Source organism: Oncorhynchus clarkii, unplaced genomic scaffold (genome assembly GCF_045791955.1).
Source record: "Oncorhynchus clarkii lewisi isolate Uvic-CL-2024 unplaced genomic scaffold, UVic_Ocla_1.0 unplaced_contig_4696_pilon_pilon, whole genome shotgun sequence".
In the NCBI taxonomy this organism is placed as follows: Eukaryota; Metazoa; Chordata; class Actinopteri; order Salmoniformes; family Salmonidae; genus Oncorhynchus; species Oncorhynchus clarkii.
The window spans coordinates 205279-227550 of NW_027261115.1; the positions used below are offsets into that span (position 1 = coordinate 205279).

At 37.9% G+C, this 22272-nt stretch overlaps 1 pseudogene; it reads right to left on the minus strand.

The window, feature by feature from the left end:
* Positions 1–2884: 2884 nt before the first annotated feature.
* LOC139404907 (zinc finger CCCH domain-containing protein 15-like) overlaps positions 2885–22272 on the minus strand; it is a 40933-nt pseudogene continuing 21545 nt past the window's right edge.

Consider the following 22272-nt stretch of genomic DNA (forward strand, 5'->3'; position numbering starts at 1 on the left):
AAACCCCCTCAATGAGTGGATAACCCCGCACATTGTCATGGAAAAACATTTATCCAATCCACTCCAGAAGTGACGGAGGCAACGAGAATGACTTTCCAACGAACCTCTGATTTACAATGAATGAATGAATTTCTTAATAATTTGCAAATTACTGTTGAATAATTTATTTGTTCTTCCTCATTTGTTTAAGTACAAGTTTGGAATTTCAAAATCATGATTTTGTTAGCCTACCCTTATTCTCGAATGAGACAAGGGAAATGAAATCCAATCTCAGTTGTACAAAGTACATACATTTCCCCCCTCAAATATCACTCAAGAGTATTTTTGGACACAGTGGGCGCACAATGGCAGTTAGTTAGAGCCTGTTGTGTAATAGCTGTGAGTCATTTGGGTAAAGCAGGTTTAAATCTACTAAATCCCAGATGACTAACGAGTGCGGGGGATATTTTGGTCGTATTTGGTCTGATCCAGCCTCATACAGGCTACGTCCCAATGGCATCCACTACTTTCGGCCAGAGCCCTATGGGTCCTGGGTCAAAAGTAGTGCACTATATAGGGAATAGTGTGCTATTTGGGAGGGTAGAATAGTCTCAGAGGCAGTTTACGATGAAGTAAACTCACAGGAATGTGTGGCAAAAAAGCCCCTGGGAATGTCGAATCCTGTGTAAGAAGACGGAGTGTGGATGAGGGTGGAATGGAGAGATGCAAGGGTCAGGAGGGACTGGGGAGGGGAGGTATATAGGAATGTTGACTGATTTGATATGTTATGTTTGGCAGACACTACCCTCTGCTTTAATAGATAATTGAATTACAGTACTGTCTTTGAGAAAATATTTAACAGACATTTTAACTGTCTACATACAAACTATATGAGGTAATGATGACATAAAAGACGCAAAAGTTATTGATGAGTATCAGAAATTAGATTTTGAGAATTTGGTCAGAACCTTCCCTCTAGAGGATATAGATTTACGTCTCTGTGGTTTGATGTGGGGCATGTAGTTTGTCATGCCGTTATTACATACAGGAAATGTTACAAACAAAGACTACAAATGCTAAAATGAGTTAAAAAGTTGTCATTTAGAATCGGCTTGTTATTTCCTGAAAATATTGTTGCAGCATGACTGACCGAGAGCCTCAGCCCCGCACAACGATGACAGTGTTTACAGATTAAAATGAGTGTGGGCTTTTCCTTTTCATTGAAAAGACAATCTGTCTTTTGTCTTGTGGTGGCCCAGGCCAGTCATGCATGTGGCTGTGGGGTTTATCTGACCATGTGACTCAGCATGAATCCGTTCCATGCTTGCGTCTCATAGGGCACCCTATTCCCTATATAGTGCACTACTTTAGACCAGAAGCCTTATGGGCCCTGGTCAGAAATAGGGCTCTGGTCAAAAGTAGTACACTATATTAGCAATGGGGTGCCATTTGGGGCACTGGCCAATGATGGTGCTGGACTTTGACTGATTACATGGGCACGTTTCCTAATGACAAATGACAAACGAACCGCCAAATTCAAAGGGCATTATCACAGGATCATAGGATAAATGCCAGGGGTAATGATGCCAAGCCCTACTATAGTATAGATGCCAGGGGTAATGATGCCAAGCCCTTTCACTATGTCTTCTAGAACCTGATTCACACAGCCATTCCCCTGTCTGCCTTTCACTGTCTTCTAGAACCTGTTTTACCCGTTCCCCTGTCTGTCTTTACTATGTCTTCTAGAACCTGTTTTCCTCGTTCCCCTGTCTGTCTTTCACTGTCTTCTAGAACCTGTTTTACCCGTTCCCCTGTCTGTCTTTCACTATGTATTCTAGAACCCGTTTTACCCATTCCCCTGTCTGTCTTTCACTGTCTTCTAGAACCTGTTTTACCCGTTCCCCTGTCTGTCTTTCACTATGTATTCTAGAACTTGTTTTACCCGTTCCCCTGTCTGTCTTTACTATGTCTTCTAGAACCCGTTTTCCCCGTTCCCCTGTCTGTCTTTCACTGTCTTCTAGAATCTAGTCTACATATTCATTCACCACACACACAATTACTATCCTGATACAGGAATGCAAATTCATGGAAACATAATTAATGTGTGAAGTCCCAATGATATCTCTGTAACCTTTCTTTGTATTTAAAAGGGGAGGAAGTTCAGTATTTATCGAATAATTCCAGATAAATAGTGCTACCGATATACATTTAAATGAAGCCGTCAGAAAAGCCAGTATTTATAAAACACTTAGTCAACTATTTAGGCCATGATTACAATTTATTAACAGCGAATCAAAATCACAAGGAGTAAAATACCTTGCTTTACATGAATAAATAAAAATATACTCAAAATCAATATAACCAACCCAATAAATATTTCATTTTGAAAACATTCCCACTGACTTCTGATCAGGTTTAAATTAAAGCCGTATGAAGGAAAAGACAGGGCAGATCAGCACATCAATTAAAGAATGATAATCTCCTGTTATTAACTGGGATTTCTGAGTGGCAGACAGTCAGACGCATTTTAAAATAAAAAATGAATTTTTAAAAGGAGGAAAACAAGAGTTTGTAAAGTTGTCAACATTTAGTCCTCTGGTTGTTCTGCTGGAGAAAAGGATCTTTGTCTTTTGGATGCCGAGGAACAAAGAGGGCTGTGAGATTCCCAGGGCGAGGTTGTTATTGTTAATTGTGCAACATCATCATTCACTTTTAAGCCTTTTGTCCATGGAGTGAGCCGCCCAAACTCAAGAGACAATTCAACACAAATAAGTTGATTCAATTCAAAAACGAGCCGATTTCTATTTGATTCAATTAAAAAACGAGCCGATTTCTATTTGATTCAATTCAAAAACGAGCCGATTTCTATTTGATTCAATTAAAAAACGAGCCGATTCAGTTAAATTCAGCCCTTGTCTTGTTGGTCCAGATTCAGCGTGTCGAGCTCCTCCTCTACCTCGCCCAGATAATCTCCAGTGAACAGGTTCTCGTCTACAGGGACATCCTCCGTGTCCTCCTTCGTGTCCCCCTCTCCGTTCACTCCGTTCTCCTCCACCACAAGCCTCACTCAGTTTGTCTGTATGGAGGAGAAGAGCGGCAGATGGATTTATTCAGCGATATGAAACGGTCCAATTTTTATTTATTTTTTAAACGTTGACAGTCCCCTATTTAAAACATGATCTAGACTATACCTTTCTATCTAAAAGTTCTGTAACGTTGCACTCTCCGGAACAGACCCCAGGCCATGTGCCAACAATATCAGTGGATGAAGTGATCATTGAAACCCCCGCCACCCCACCTGACTCTGCCTGGTCAGATAAAAATGATTACAACAGGAAATGAGTAGTACAGTTTCTCTGAGGGAAACTTTTGGACGGACAGACGTCCTGTAGAAACAGTTAAACAAGCCAGGCTGTGCATCACCATCTGTGTCCTTAGTGGGCCGAGGTCTGGCAACGACCCGGTCTGCTGACGCCACTGTGATCCCAGCATCCTTTAGGAATAAACCTACATCAATGTTCAGGAAGTCCTCAGCCTCCACTACCTGTCAGAGAAGCATAGATTATATATATATATATATATATATATATATATATATATATATATATATATATATATATATATATATGATACTAATCTACCTATTAAAACCAAATGACCGGATTTTTCAGGACAATACAGGAAACAAACAAGGAGTCCTCAGAGTTGTAGAACTACATATAAAACATCTCTATTTTCAAAGTAACATTACACTTTATTATATTATAACTTTGGTATTTAGTTGAATCTGTCATCCCATCTAACAGTAAATTTACCTCGTCACCATCATCATCGCCCTTGGTATCATCTGCCTCTTCATCATCATCGTCAACCAGGTCGGGGAGGAACTCAAACACTTCACGACCACTCACCTGGAAGAGAGAGACATTTTCACACCACATACACTGACTGGACAAAACATTAGGAACACCTTCCTAAGATTGAGTTGCACCCCCCCTTTCCCCTCAGGACAGCCTCATTTTGCCAGGGCATGGACTCTACAAGGTGTTGAAAGTGTTCCACAGGGATGCTGGTCCATGTTGACTCCCAATGCTTCCCACAGTTGTGTCAAGTTGGCTTGTTGAGCGTTAAAAGCCGGTGCGCCTGTCACCTACAACCGTACTCCGTTCAAAAGGCATTTAACTATTTCTTCCTGCCCGTTCACCTTCTGAATGGCACACATACACAATCCATGTCTCAATTGTCTCAAGGCTCCTCCCCTTTCATCTACACTGATTTGAAGTGGATTTAACAGGTGACATCAATAAGGGATCATAGCTTTCACCTGGATTCACCTGGTCAGTCTATGTCATGGAAGGAGCAGGTGTTCTTCATTTTTTTTTGTACACTCAGTGTACCAGGACAATGTTCAGGGCAGGACATTTCATTCAAGGGGTTTTGTCACCACCCTGTGGTAGGAGAGGAGGTGGCTCATGTGCTTCAGTGTATCGTGAAATATGGTCCTTCCTCCCAGGCCATTACAGAGGGCATGTAAATACTGTATCTACCAGTACAATTACAAAGACCTGGATCAACACGAGCTCAAAAAGGAGACCCACAAACCAATAAAGTCTGCTAGATATACTCACGGCTTCTGTACCAGACTTATTATTGCTCCTGTCTCAAATAACAATAACAATAAACCTAGTAGCAACTCACCCCCAGTGGCCTGCCTGCTGAGAAATCAGCCCTCTTCCTCTTCCTGTCCTGCTCATCCTCTAGTGTCTCTTCCTCTTCATGTCCTGCTCATCCTCTAGTGTCTCTTCCTCTTCATGTCCTGCTCATCCTCTAGTGTCTCTTCCTCTTCATGTCCTGCTCATCCTCTAGTGTCTCTTCCTCTTCCTGTCCTGCTCATCCTTAGCGATCCTCTAGTGTCTCTTCCTCTTCCTGTCCTGCTCATCCTCTAGTGTCTCTTCCTCGTCTTCCAGGCTAGGAACGTCTCCAGAGTGATACGGGTGACGTTAGGACCCAGGGCTGATCACTGCAAATACAGATGATTTTTTGTCACAGACATGTTTGGGAACAAATAGCCATTAATACACCATTTTAGGAACTATGAATAAATACATATAAATGTTTACAACAACAAAAATGTCATAAGAGGTTACAAGACTTTATTCATGTAAATGGTAATAACATGTTATACCAACATTTACTTCACAACTCTACTACATTAGGAATGATCCTAGACATAGATTATGTTTCACAACTCTAGTACATTAGGAATGATCCTAGACATAGAATATGTTTCACAACTCTACTACATTAGGAATGATCCTAGACATAGAATATGTTTCACAACTCTACTACATTAGGAATGATCCTAGACATAGAATATGTTTATCAACTCTACTACATTAGGAATGATCCTAGACATAGAATGACATAGAATATGTTTCACAACTCTAGTACATTAGGAATGATCCTAGACATAGAATATGTTTATCAACTCTAGTACATTAGGAATGATCCTAGACATAGAATGACATAGAATATGTTTCACAACTCTAGTACATTAGGAATGATCCTAAACATAGAATGACATAGATTATGTTTATCAACTCTACTACATTAGGATTGATCCTAGACATAGAATGACATAGATTATGTTTCACAACTCTAGTACATTAGGAATGATCCTAGACATAGAATATGTTTATCAACTCTAGTACATTAGAAATGATCCTAGACATAGAATGACATAGATTATGTTTCACAACTCTAGTACATTAGGAATGATCCTAGACATAGAATGACATAGATTATGTTTATCAACTCTAGTACATTAGAAATGATCCTAGACATAGAATGACATAGATTATGTTTCACAACTCTAGTACATTAGGAATGATCCTAGGAATGATCCTAGACATAGATTATGTTTATCAACTCTAGTACATTAGGAATGATCCTAGACATAGAATGACATAGATTATGTTTCACAACTCTAGTACATTAGGAATGATCCTAGACATAGAATGACATAGATTATGTTTCACAACTCTAGTACATTAGGAATGATCCTAGACATAGAATGACATAGATTATGTTTCACAACTCTAGTACATTAGGAATGATCCTAGACATAGATTATGTTTCACAACTCTAGTACATTAGGAATGATCCTAGACATAGAATGACATAGATCATGTTTATCAACTCTAGTACATTAGGAATGATCCTAGACATAGAATGACATAGATTATGTTTCACAACTCTAGTACATTAGGATTGATCCTAGACATAGAATGACATAGATTGTTTCACAACTCTAGTACATTAGGAATGACCCTAGACATAGAATGACATAGATTCTGTTTCTATGGGGATGATCAACCGACCTCATTCTCGATCAGCTCCTCCAGTGAGTCTTCTTTCGTCTTGTCCTTCCTGAGGACCAACCCGGCAGGAAGAGCACGGAGGTACATACAGTTGTCTCCTCCCCCGGGACAGACCCGGAACCAACCATACTCGTTGCTCTCTATGTCATCCAGGAAGTACTTACAAAACCTATGGGAGAAAACATTACTGCAGTCCGTCCTCGTAGAAGAGCAAAGCATTGGAGCAATAACAAACGCTGTTAGTTACAATATGTGACACGCATTGTAGCAGGTAACAATATGTAGGTTAACAGAGATCCTATAGGTCCTTCTATGGACAAACAAGCATGTAACAATATGTAGGTTAACAGAGATCCTATAGGTCATTCTATGGACAAACAAGCATGTAACAATATGTAGGTTAACAGAGATCCTATAGGTCCTTCTATGGACAAACAAGCATGTAACAATATGTAGGTTAACAGAGATCCTATAGGTCCTTCTATGGACAAACAAGCATGTAACAATATGTAGGTTAACAGAGATCCTATAGGTCATTCTATGGACAAACAAGCATGTAACAATATGTAGGGTAACAGAGATCCTATAGGTCAAACAAACATTGTTACAATATTTAGCCTTCCAGTAATTTGTTTGTTGATACGTACAATCGGAGTTTGTTGAGTTTTGGCTTTCTTCATCTCTGCCTCTCCGTGTTTCTTGTGGACGACTTCCTCAAGCTTCTTCTCATCCCAGTTGTCCGTGGTGTCTATAACAGATTGAAAAATACATTCATTTCACATCACAACGAGACAATCATCAAAGTGCAGATAAGTGCATCCCTGACACTGTGGTGGGCACAGCGTGTCAGGCACAAACCTGATGGCAAAATGCATAGTTTATAACATCATTTACTATGACATTCAGGCTACAAAACGGCATCAACAAGCCTATGAATTTTAATCATAGAGACAACAAGCGTACCTTTTTCCAGGTCTTCATCTCTGCCATCGACACACAGACTGCGCTTTTCACACTTCCTCTCAAGAGTCAGGTCGTGGGAGAACTTACACTCCTTACGTGCACTGGTCTTTTATTTTTTACTGTTATTTAACTAGGTAAGTCAGTTAAGAACAAATTCTTATTTTCAATGACGGCCTAGGAACAGTGGGTTAACTGCCTGTTCAGGGGCAGAACGACAGAGCCTTGTCAGCTCAGGGGTTTGAACTTGCAACCTTCCGGTTACTAGTCCAACCACTAGGCTACCCTGCACTGGTCTTGCTTGAAGAAGGCACAAAGCACAGATTTGGGATCAACACCTGACCACAAGAATTAGGAGACATGGGGAGAGGAAATGAAATAATAATTATAATCATTATAATTATACTACATGGGGGTAATATACTGTAGCCTTTCTCAAGGACCCTCGGGTTTCCTAGTGGTTAGAGTGTAGGGGCGGCAGGTAGCCTAGTTGTTAGAGTGTAGAGGCGGCAGGTAGCCTAGTGGTTAGAGTGTAGGGGCGGCAGGTAGCCTAGTGGTTAGAGTGTAGGGGTGGCAGGTAGCCTAGTTGTTAGAGTGTAGAGGTGGCAGGTAGCCTAGTGGTTAGAGTGTAGGGGCGGCAGGTAGCCTAGTGGTTAGAGTGTAGGGGCGGCAGGTAACCTAGTGGTTAGAGTGTAGAGGAGGCAGGTAACCTAGTGGTTAGAGTGTAGAGGTGGCAGGTAACCTAGTGGTTAGAGTGTAGGGGCGGCAGGTAGCATTGTGGTTAGAGTGTAGGGGCAACAGGTAGCCTAGTGGTTAGAGTGTAGGGGCAACAGGTAGCCTAGTGGTTAGAGTGTAGGGGCGGCAGGTAGCCTCGTGGTTAGAGTGTAGGGGCGGCAGGTAACCTAGTGGTTAGAGTGTAGGGGCGGCAGGTAAACTAGTGGTTAGAGTGTAGGGGCGGCAGGTAACCTAGTTGTTAGAGTGTAGGGGCGGCAGGTAGCCTCGTGGTTAGAGTGTAGGGGCGGCAAGTAGCCTCGTGGTTAGAGTGTAGGGGCGGCAGGTAGCCTCGTGGTTAGAGTGTAGGGGCTGCAGGTAGCCTCGTGGTTAGAGTGTAGGGGCAACAGGTAGCCTAGTGGTTAGAGTGTAGGGGCAACAGGTAGCCTAGTGGTTAGAGTGTAGGGGCTGCAGGTAGCCTCGTGGTTAGAGTGTAGGGGCAACAGGTAGCCTAGTGGTTAGAGTGTAGGGGCAACAGGTAGTCTAGTGGTTAGAGTGTAGGGGCAACAGGTAGCCTCGTGGTTATAGTGTAGGGGCGGCAGATAGCCTCGTGGTTAGAGTGTAGGGGCGGCAGGTAGCCTTGTGGTTAGAGTGTAGAGGCGGCAGGTAGCCTTGTGGTTAGAGTGTAGAGGCGGCAGGTAGCCTTGTGGTTAGAGTGTAGGGGCGGCAGGTAGCCTTGTGGTTAGAGTGTAGAGGCGGCAGGTAGCCTTGTGTTTAGAGCGTAGAGGCGGCAGGTAGCCTTGTGGTTAGAGTGTAGAGGCAGCAGGTAGCCTTGTGGTTAGAGTGTAGGGGTGGCAGTTAGCCTTGTGGTTAGAGTGTAGGGGTGGCAGGTAGCCTCGTGGTTATAGTGTAGGGGCGGCAGGTAGCCTTGTGTTTAGAGCGTTGGGCCGGTAACCGGAAGGTTGCTGGATCGAATCCCCGAGCTGACAAGGTAAAACGTATGTTTTTCTGCTCCTGAGCAAAAGGCAGTTAACCCACTGTTCCACAGGGCGCCGATGTCAATTACGGCATCCCCCGCACCTCTCTGAATCAGGTTAAATGTGGAAGACACATTTTAGTTGAATACATTCAGTTGGACAACTGACTAGGTATCCCCTCTTTCTCTTTCTCACTCCAACTTCAATGATGTTAAAGAGAATGAGAGGCAGTTATGTCGTTTTACAGCTAGGGTATGGAGGGGTGTGAGGGACAATTTGAAAATAATGTAGGTCTATTAGAGACTTTTTAACAACACTGCCAAGAATCTTATCACTCAATCATAAATAGAGTCCCAGTACCTTTGGTGACTTTTTGTGTAACAGGCTTGAAAAAAAAGCTAATTCATCTCTTCCAGCTCCTTCTTCTTGTCAATCTTCTTCTTCTTATCTCCTTCAGCAGCTGCAAACCTGATAACATCAGGCACAGACACACATTGAAGTGCATTAGACCGGGTGGGTTGGGACACTAAGGTCCAGTCACACCAAAAGATGTATTGGGGACGGGGGGGCAGGAGCTACAACGCTTTTGAAAATGTATTCATCCCCCCCTTTGTCGTTTTTCCCATTTATGGAAATTTGTGGAGTGCCACCCCTCATAGCCTGGTTCCTCTCTAGGTTTCTTCCTAGGTTCTGGCCTTTCAAGGGAGTTTTTCCTAGCCACCGTGCTTCTATACCTGCATTGCTTGCTGTTTGGGGGTTTTAGGCTGGGTTTCTGTACAGCACTTTGAGACATCAGCTGATGTAAGAAGGGCTTTATAAATACATTTGATTTGGAGTAGTTGAAAAACGAGTTTTAATGACTCCAACCTAAAGTGTATGTAAACTTCCGACTTCACCTGTAGCTGGCTGGTGTTCCCACCTGTCGTCCGTTCGTAGCTGGCTGGTGTTCCCACCTGTCGTCCGTTCTGCTGTTCATGCTTGACTTGATGAGTGACAGTTTTGATGAACTTCTGCTGCTTGGCTCCTTTCTTGTTTTTCAGTCCAAATGTCTTGTCCTGGTGAATGTACAATCAGCACAAGGGTCATATTTAGGCTAACTACCTGACACATGACATTGACTCCCAAGATGACTCCCAAAAGATTCAGCCATGGCTCAGGACAACACGATCAATCAACAAGTATGATCTGCCTCCTGAACAATTAAACTTGATGTTGTTGCTATTGTTAGCAAATCGGATTAACCACAGCAGATACAGTCAGATGAAGACTAGCACATGCTACACCGCAAAGTGTGCAGAAGGAAACGCGGAGTACGCATGATTATGCCCTGATCACACCAATAGTGCTTCAAAAAGCGCAAAATTTGAGACGCAGCATTATCTGGTTATGTTGTGTGCAACAAAAAAGTTCAACCACATTCAATTTCTGCTACCATTTATGTCATTTATGTTTTTTTACACATACAGTTTGATGCATAAATTCGAGAAATCCAATGTAACAAAGAGTATAGACTTTACGCCCGTCCCCTCGCTAACCAGGGACGCTCTACACACAGACAACAGTCACGTTCGAAGCATCGTTACCCATCGCTTCACAAAAGCCTCAGCACTTGCAGAGCAAGGTCTCAGAGCGAGTGACTTCACCGATTGAAACGCCACTAGCGCGCACCACCGCTAACAAGCTAGCCATTTCACATCGGCTACATAACCACCACACAGAAACAAACTAAAACTGCCTCTTGCAACTCTACACTCTAAGGCAAAATCAGGATACCATTGGAAATGAATGTGCTTCTAGTTTGCCAAAATGCAAATATCACTGTCGGTGGGATCAAGGCGTTAGCGTATTTATTTAAATTATTATTATTATTATTTACCTTTATTTAGCTAGGCAAGTTAGTTAAGAACACATTCTTATTTTACAATGACAACCTAGGGTAGTCATTTACATTTAAATAGTAGCAAAGACAGCGTAGGAAACTTAAAAGCCTACAGTAAATAAATACTTTCTCTCAACAATATTTCTAATTTCACATGAATATAGATTCATATTTGTCCCGTAATGGAATATTTGCATGTGTCTGAAGAAAATAGAGCCCCACAGTGGAGGTGTCATAATACCCATAAAACCTAAGCGGTCAAACAGGGAAATAGTTCCAATTGATTTTCCACCATTCATTTTTTCCCCAAAGGGACTTTTAGAAACCCTTATAATAAGAGTGGTGTTTCCTGTCGACTAAACCTGGAGTGACGCTTTGATAGACATGTAAATCTGTCTCGGACAAGGTCGCTTTTATCAATATATTCGGCTGTATATACTATCAGATACGAAAATGGTAATTAGCATCCAAGTAGACATCGTGTAAGACTACAAATCCCAGCATGCTCATGCACATCATCTTTCACTGACACCTTTATTAACAAGTATTGTGTCAATGTAAAACTTGTACATTTAAAGAAATGTTGCCAATTTATTCATTACTCAGTTTAGCTAACATTAAATAGTTAATCCAGGGATTCTTACCTTTGTCTCGATTCGTCAGTCTCGTCCAGATCATCATGGGATTTGTAGTTCTTTATGATAGCCACATTAGCCGCAAATTAGCGTTTCATTTTGTTTTTTTGGGGGGGGGAGATAAATACAGGCGAATACATGGATGAAAGTCACTTTGTCCTTGAGCGATTTATCAAAACATCACGTCAGGGAAAGCCTACACGAAACACAGCCCTTATTTGAAGTGTTTCTAAAAAAAATCTCCTATGGAGAAAAGTGAAGGGTGAGAAAACTACTGGAACCATTTCCTTGTTTGACCGCTAGGTTTTATGGGTATTATGACCTACACTGCGGTACTCTATTTAAACAATACAAAAGTATTGCATCATATTATAATTCTATACAATATCTGGGCTAAATCCTTCTTATCATCAGACCAACTGTAATACATCATGAGCATAAATGTCAGTGTACACTATCACTTAGAAGAAATGAGATTTTGTAACAGCAGCTTAATGTGTTCCCCTTGCCTGGTTGATGGCTAATGCCTAATCTCAAATGGACAGCAACACCCTGCTGTAGAGCCATTATTAACCCTGGTGTAATTCAGACATTAACCCTGGTGTAATTCAGACATTAACCCTGGTGTAATTTATGTATCGTTGCACCCTCTGTACAGACAGATACCATTAACCCTGGTGTAATTCAGACATTAACTCTGGTGTAACTCAGACACCATTAACCCTGGTGTAATTCAGACACCATTAACCCTGGTGTAATTCAGACATTAACCCTGGTGTAATTCAGACACCATTAACCCTGGTGTAATTCAGACATTAACTCTGGTGTAATTCAGTATCATTAACCCTGGTGTAATTCAGACATCATTAACCCTGGTGTAATTCAGACACCATTAACCCTTGTGTAATTCCTACATCATTAACCCTGGTGTAATTCAGACATCAACCCTGGTGTAATTCAGACACCATTAACCCTGTTGTAATTCCTACATAATTAACCCTGGTGTAATTCAGACATTAACCCTGGTGTAATTCCTACATCATTAATCCTGGTGTAATTCCTACATCATTAACCCTGGTGTAATTCCTACATCATTAACCCGGGTGTAATTCATACATCATTAACCCTGGTGTAATTCCTACATCATTAACCCTGGTGTAATTCCTAAAACATTAACCCTGGTGTAATTCCTAAAACATTAACCCTGGTGTAATTCCTACATCATTAACCCTGGTGTAATTCAGACATTAACCCTGGTGTAATTCCTACATCATTAATCCTGGTGTAATTCCTACATCATTAACCCTGGTGTAATTCCTACATCATTAACCCGGGTGTAATTCATACATCATTAACCCTGGTGTAATTCCTACATCATTAACCCTGGTGTAATTCCTAAAACATTAACCCTGGTGTAATTCCTAAAACATTAACCCTGGTGTAATTCATACATCATTAACCCTGGTGTAATTCCTACATCATTGACCCTGGTGTAATTCCTACATCACCAACCCTGGTGTAATTCATACACCATTAACCCTGGTGTAATTCCTACATCATTAACCCTGGTGTAATTCAGACACCATTAACCCTGGTGTAATTCAGACACCATTAACCATGATGTAATTCAGACACCATTAACCCTGGTGTAATTCAGACATCATTAACCCTGATGTAATTCCTACATCATTAATCCAGGTGTAATTCAGACATCATTAACCCAGGTGTAATTCCTACATCATTGACCCTGGTGTAATTCAGACTTAACCCTGGTGTAATTCCTACATCATTGACCCTGGTGTAATTCAGACTTAACCCTGGTGTAATTCCTACATCATTGACCCTCAGCCCTCTTTTCCCATCAACTCCCTCCATCTACTGGACAGGGTTTAGTGACCTGATGACTTTCCCATACATCAGGCTAACCCAGCTATGTGGTTTTATAATATTCAGATACACAATGCCTGCACGTAGACCTGGTAAAACTGCTGCCAATGACTGGAACTAACTACAAAAATCTCTGAAACTGGGAACACTTATCTCCCTCACGAGCTTTAAGCACCAACTGTCAGAGCAGCTCACAGATTACTGCACCTGTACATAGCCCATCTATAATTTAGCCCAAACAACTACCTCATCCCCATACTGTATTTATGTAACGCTTGTCGTCTGGGGAAAAAGAGGAGGACCAAAATGCAGCGTGATGATTATCCATTTAAATAGAATACTTTAACAACGAAAAAAACAAAAACAATAAACCAACAAAATTAAAGAAGATGAAACAGTCCCGTAACGTGGACACAGGAAACAGGAACAATCACCCACAGTAACAAAACAGGCTACCTAAATATGGTTCTCAATCAGGGAAAACGATTGACACAGCTGCCTCTGATTGAGAACCATACCAGGCCAAACACAGAAATAGAAGAAATATACAAACTAACATAGACAACCCACCCAACTCAAGCCCTGCCCATACTAAAACAAAAGACAAAACAAAGGAACTAAAGTCAGAACGTGACAATTTATTTATTTATTTTGGAATGACATGGAGGATAACATGATATATGACAGGATAACATGCAGGATAACATGATATATGACAGGATAACATGATATATGACAGGATAACATGATATATGACAGGATAACATGCAGGATAACATGATATATGACAGGATAACATGATATATGACAGGATAACATGATATATGACAGGATAACATGATATATGACAGGATAACATGATATATGGCAGGATAACATGATATATGACAGGATAACATGCAGGATAACATGATATATGACAGGATAACATGATATATGACAGGATAACATGATATATGACAGGATAACATGATATATGACAGGATAACATGATATATGACAGAATAACATGATATATGACAGGATAACATGCAGGATAACATGATATATGACAGGATAACATGCAGGATAACATGACATATGACAGGATAACATGCAGGATAACATGATATATGACAGGATAACATGATATATGACAGGATAACATGATATATGACAGGATAACATGATATATGACAGGATAACATGATATATGACAGGATAACATGATATATGACAGGATAACATGATATATGACAGGATAACATGATATATGACAGGATAACATGATATATGACAGGATAACATGCAGGATAACATGATATATGACAGGATAACATGCAGGATAACATGACATATGACAGGATAACATGATATATGACAGGATAACATGATATATGACAGGATAACATGATATATGACAGGATAACATGATATATGACAGAATAACATGATATATGACAGGATAACATGATATATGACAGGATAACATGCAGGATAACATGATATATGACAGGATAACATGATATATGACAGGATAACATGATATATGACAGGATAACATGCAGGATAACATGATATATGACAGGATAACATGATATATGACAGGATAACATGATATATGACAGGATAACATGCAGGATAACATGATATATGACAGGATAACATGATATATGACAGGATAACATGATGTATGACAGGATAACATGATATATGACAGGATAACATGATATATGACAGGATAACATGATATATGGCAGGATAACATACAGGATAACATGATATATGACAGGATAACATGATATATGACAGGATAACATGATATATGACAGGATAACATGATATATGACAGGATAACTTGATATATGACAGGATAACATGATATATGACAGGATAACATGCAGGATAACATGATATATGACAGGATAACATGCAGGATAACATGATATATGACAGGATAACATGATATATGACAGGATAACATGATATATGACAGGATAACATGATATATGACAGGATAACATGATATATGACAGGATAACATGATATATGACAGGATAACATGCAGGATAACATGATATATGACAGGATAACATGATATATGACAGGATAACATGATATATGACAGGATAACATGCAGGATAACATGATATATGACAGGATAACATGATATATGACAGGATAACATGATATATGACAGGATAACATGATATATGACAGGATAACATGCAGGATAACATGATATATGACAGGATAACATGATATATGACAGGATAACATGATATATGACAGGATAACATGCAGGATAACATGATATATGACAGGATAACATGATATATGACAGGATAACATGATATATGACAGGATAACATGATATATGACAGGATAACATGCAGGATAACATGATATATGACAGGACAACATGCAGGATAACATGATATATGACAGGATAACATGATATATGGCAGGATAACATACAGGATAACATGATATATGACAGGATAACATGATATATGACAGGATAACATGATATATGACAGGATAACATGATATATGACAGGATAACATGATATATGACAGGATAACATGATATATGACAGGATAACATGATATATGACAGGATAACATGCAGGATAACATGATATATGACAGGATAACATGCAGGATAACATGACATATGACAGGATAACATGATATATGACAGGATAACATGATATATGACAGGATAACATGATATATGACAGGATAACATGATATATGACAGGATAACATGATATATGACAGAATAACATGATATATGACAGGATAACATGATATATGACAGGATAACATGCAGGATAACATGATATATGACAGGATAACATGATATATGACAGGATAACATGATATATGACAGGATAACATGCAGGATAACATGATATATGACAGGATAACATGATATATGACAGGATAACATGATATATGACAGGATAACATGCAGGATAACATGATATATGACAGGATAACATGATATATGACAGGATAACATGATGTATGACAGGATAACATGATATATGACAGGATAACATGATATATGACAGGATAACATGATATATGGCAGGATAACATACAGGATAACATGATATATGACAGGATAACATGATATATGACAGGATAACATGATATATGACAGGATAACATGATATATGACAGGATAACTTGATATATGACAGGATAACATGATATATGACAGGATAACATGCAGGATAACATGATATATGACAGGATAACATGTAGGATAACATGATATATGACAGGATAACATGATATATGACAGGATAACATGATATATGACAGGATAACATGATATATGACAGGATAACATGATATATGACAGGATAACATGATATATGACAGGATAACATGCAGGATAACATGATATATGACAGGATAACATGATATATGACAGGATAACATGATATATGACAGGATAACATGCAGGATAACATGATATATGACAGGATAACATGATATATGACAGGATAACATGATATATGACAGGATAACATGATATATGACAGGATAACATGCAGGATAACATGATATATGACAGGATAACATGATATATGACAGGATAACATGATATATGACAGGATAACATGCAGGATAACATGATATATGACAGGATAACATGATATATGACAGGATAACATGATATATGACAGGATAACATGATATATGACAGGATAACATGATATATGACAGGATAACATGCAGGATAACATGATATATGACAGGATAACATGATATATGACAGGATAACATGATATATGACAGGATAACATGATATATGACAGGATAACATGATATATGACAGGATAACATGCAGGATAACATGATATATGACAGGATAACATGATATATGACAGGATAACATGATATATGACAGGATAACATGATATATGACAGGATAACATAATATATGACAGGATAACATGCAGGATAACATGATATATGACAGGATAACATGCTGGATAACATGATATATGACAGGATAACATGCAGGATAACATGATATATGACAGGATAACATGATATATGACAGGATAACATGCAGGATAACATGATATATGACAGGATAACATGATATATGACAGGATAACATGATATATGACAGGATAACATGATATATGACAGGATAACATGCAGGATAACATGATATATGACAGGACAACATGCAGGATAACATGATATATGACAGGATAACATGATATATGACAGGATAACATGATATATGACAGGATAATATGATATATGACAGGATAACATGCAGGATAACATGATATATGACAGGATAACATGATATATGACAGGATAACATGCAGGATAACATGATATATGACAGGATAACATGATATATGACAGGATAACATGATATATAACAGGATAACATGATATATGGCAGGATAACATGATATATGACAGGATAACATGATATATGACAGGATAACATGATATATGACAGGATAACATGCAGGATAACATGATATATGACAGGGTAACATGATATATGGCAGGATATCATGATATATGACAGGATAACATGATATATGGCAGGATAACATGATATATGACAGGATAACATGATATATGACAGGATAACATGATATATGGCAGGATAACATGATATATGACAGGATAACATGATATATGACAGGATAACATGATATATGACAGGATAACATGATATATGACAGGATAACATGATATATGACAGGATAACATGATATATGACAGGATAACATGAAGGATAACATGATATATGACAGGATAACATGATATATGACAGGATAACATGATATATGACAGGATAACATGCAGGATAACATGATATATGACAGGATAACATGATATATGACAGGATAACATGATATATGACAGGATAACATGATATATGACAGGATAACATGATATATGACAGGATAACATGCAGGATACCATGATATATGACAGGATAACATGATATACGACAGGATAACATGCAGGATAACATGATATATGACAGGATAACATGATATATGACAGGATAACATGATATATGACAGGATAACATGATATATGACAGGATAACATGCAGGATAACATGATATATGACAGGATAACATGATATATGACAGGATAACATGATATATGACAGGATAACATGCAGGATAACATGATATATGACAGGATAACATGATATATGACAGGATAACATGATATATGACAGGAAAACATGATATATGACAGGATAACATGCAGGATAACATGATATATGACAGGATAACATGATATATGACAGGATAACATGATATATGACAGGATAACATGATATATGACAGGATAACATGATATATGACAGGATAACATGCAGGATAACATGATATATGACAGGATAACATGATATATGACAGGATAACATGATATATGACAGGATAACATGATATTTGACAGGATAACATGATATATGACAGGATAACATGATATATGGCAGGATAACATACAGGATAACATGATATATGACAGGATAACATGATATATGACAGGATAACATGATATATGACAGGATAACATGATATATGACAGGATAACATGATATATGACAGGATAACATGATATATGACAGGATAACATGATATATGACAGGATAACATGCAGGATAACATGATATATGACAGGATAACATGCAGGATAACATGACATATGACAGGATAACATGATATATGACAGGATAACATGATATATGACAGGATAACATGATATATGACAGGATAACATGATATATGACAGAATAACATGATATATGACAGGATAACATGATATATGACAGGATAACATGCAGGATAACATGATATATGACAGGATAACATGATATATGACAGGATAACATGATATATGACAGGATAACATGCAGGATAACATGATATATGACAGGATAACATGATATATGACAGGATAACATGATATATGACAGGATAACATGCAGGATAACATGATATATGACAGGATAACATGATATATGACAGGATAACATGATGTATGACAGGATAACATGATATATGACAGGATAACATGATATATGACAGGATAACATGATATATGGCAGGATAACATACAGGATAACATGATATATGACAGGATAACATGATATATGACAGGATAACATGATATATGACAGGATAACATGATATATGACAGGATAACTTGATATATGACAGGATAACATGATATATGACAGGATAACATGCAGGATAACATGATATATGACAGGATAACATGCAGGATAACATGATATATGACAGGATAACATGATATATGACAGGATAACATGATATATGACAGGATAACATGATATATGACAGGATAACATGATATATGACAGGATAACATGATATATGACAGGATAACATGCAGGATAACATGATATATGACAGGATAACATGATATATGACAGGATAACATGATATATGACAGGATAACATGCAGGATAACATGATATATGACAGGATAACATGATATATGACAGGATAACATGATATATGACAGGATAACATGATATATGACAGGATAACATGCAGGATAACATGATATATGACAGGATAACATGATATATGACAGGATAACATGATATATGACAGGATAACATGCAGGATAACATGATATATGACAGGATAACATGATATATGACAGGATAACATGATATATGACAGGATAACATGATATATGACAGGATAACATGCAGGATAACATGATATATGACAGGACAACATGCAGGATAACATGATATATGACAGGATAACATGATATATGGCAGGATAACATACAGGATAACATGATATATGACAGGATAACATGATATATGACAGGATAACATGATATATGACAGGATAACATGATATATGACAGGATAACATGATATATGACAGGATAACATGATATATGACAGGATAACATGATATATGACAGGATAACATGCAGGATAACATGATATATGACAGGATAACATGCAGGATAACATGACATATGACAGGATAACATGATATATGACAGGATAACATGATATATGACAGGATAACATGATATATGACAGGATAACATGATATATGACAGGATAACATGATATATGACAGAATAACATGATATATGACAGGATAACATGATATATGACAGGATAACATGCAGGATAACATGATATATGACAGGATAACATGATATATGACAGGATAACATGATATATGACAGGATAACATGCAGGATAACATGATATATGACAGGATAACATGATATATGACAGGATAACATGATATATGACAGGATAACATGCAGGATAACATGATATATGACAGGATAACATGATATATGACAGGATAACATGATGTATGACAGGATAACATGATATATGACAGGATAACATGATATATGACAGGATAACATGATATATGGCTGGATAACATACAGGATAACATGATATATGACAGGATAACATGATATATGACAGGATAACATGATATATGACAGGATAACATGATATATGACAGGATAACTTGATATATGACAGGATAACATGATATATGACAGGATAACATGCAGGATAACATGATATATGACAGGATAACATGTAGGATAACATGATATATGACAGGATAACATGATATATGACAGGATAACATGATATATGACAGGATAACATGATATATGACAGGATAACATGATATATGACAGGATAACATGATATATGACAGGATAACATGCAGGATAACATGATATATGACAGGATAACATGATATATGACAGGATAACATGATATATGACAGGATAACATGCAGGATAACATGATATATGACAGGATAACATGATATATGACAGGATAACATGATATATGACAGGATAACATGATATATGACAGGATAACATGCAGGATAACATGATATATGACAGGATAACATGATATATGACAGGATAACATGATATATGACAGGATAACATGCAGGATAACATGATATATGACAGGATAACATGATATATGACAGGATAACATGATATATGACAGGATAACATGATATATGACAGGATAACATGATATATGACAGGATAACATGCAGGATAACATGATATATGACAGGATAACATGATATATGACAGGATAACATGATATATGACAGGATAACATGATATATGACAGGATAACATGATATATGACAGGATAACATGCAGGATAACATGATATATGACAGGATAACATGATATATGACAGGATAACATGATATATGACAGGATAACATGATATATGACAGGATAACATAATATATGACAGGATAACATGCAGGATAACATGATATATGACAGGATAACATGCTGGATAACATGATATATGACAGGATAACATGCAGGATAACATGATATATGACAGGATAACATGATATATGACAGGATAACATGCAGGATAACATGATATATGACAGGATAACATGATATATGACAGGATAACATGATATATGACAGGATAACATGATATATGACAGGATAACATGCAGGATAACATGATATATGACAGGACAACATGCAGGATAACATGATATATGACAGGATAACATGATATATGACAGGATAACATGATATATGACAGGATAATATGATATATGACAGGATAACATGCAGGATAACATGATATATGACAGGATAACATGATATATGACAGGATAACATGCAGGATAACATGATATATGACAGGATAACATGATATATGACAGGATAACATGATATATAACAGGATAACATGATATATGGCAGGATAACATGATATATGACAGGATAACATGATATATGACAGGATAACATGATATATGACAGGATAACATGCAGGATAA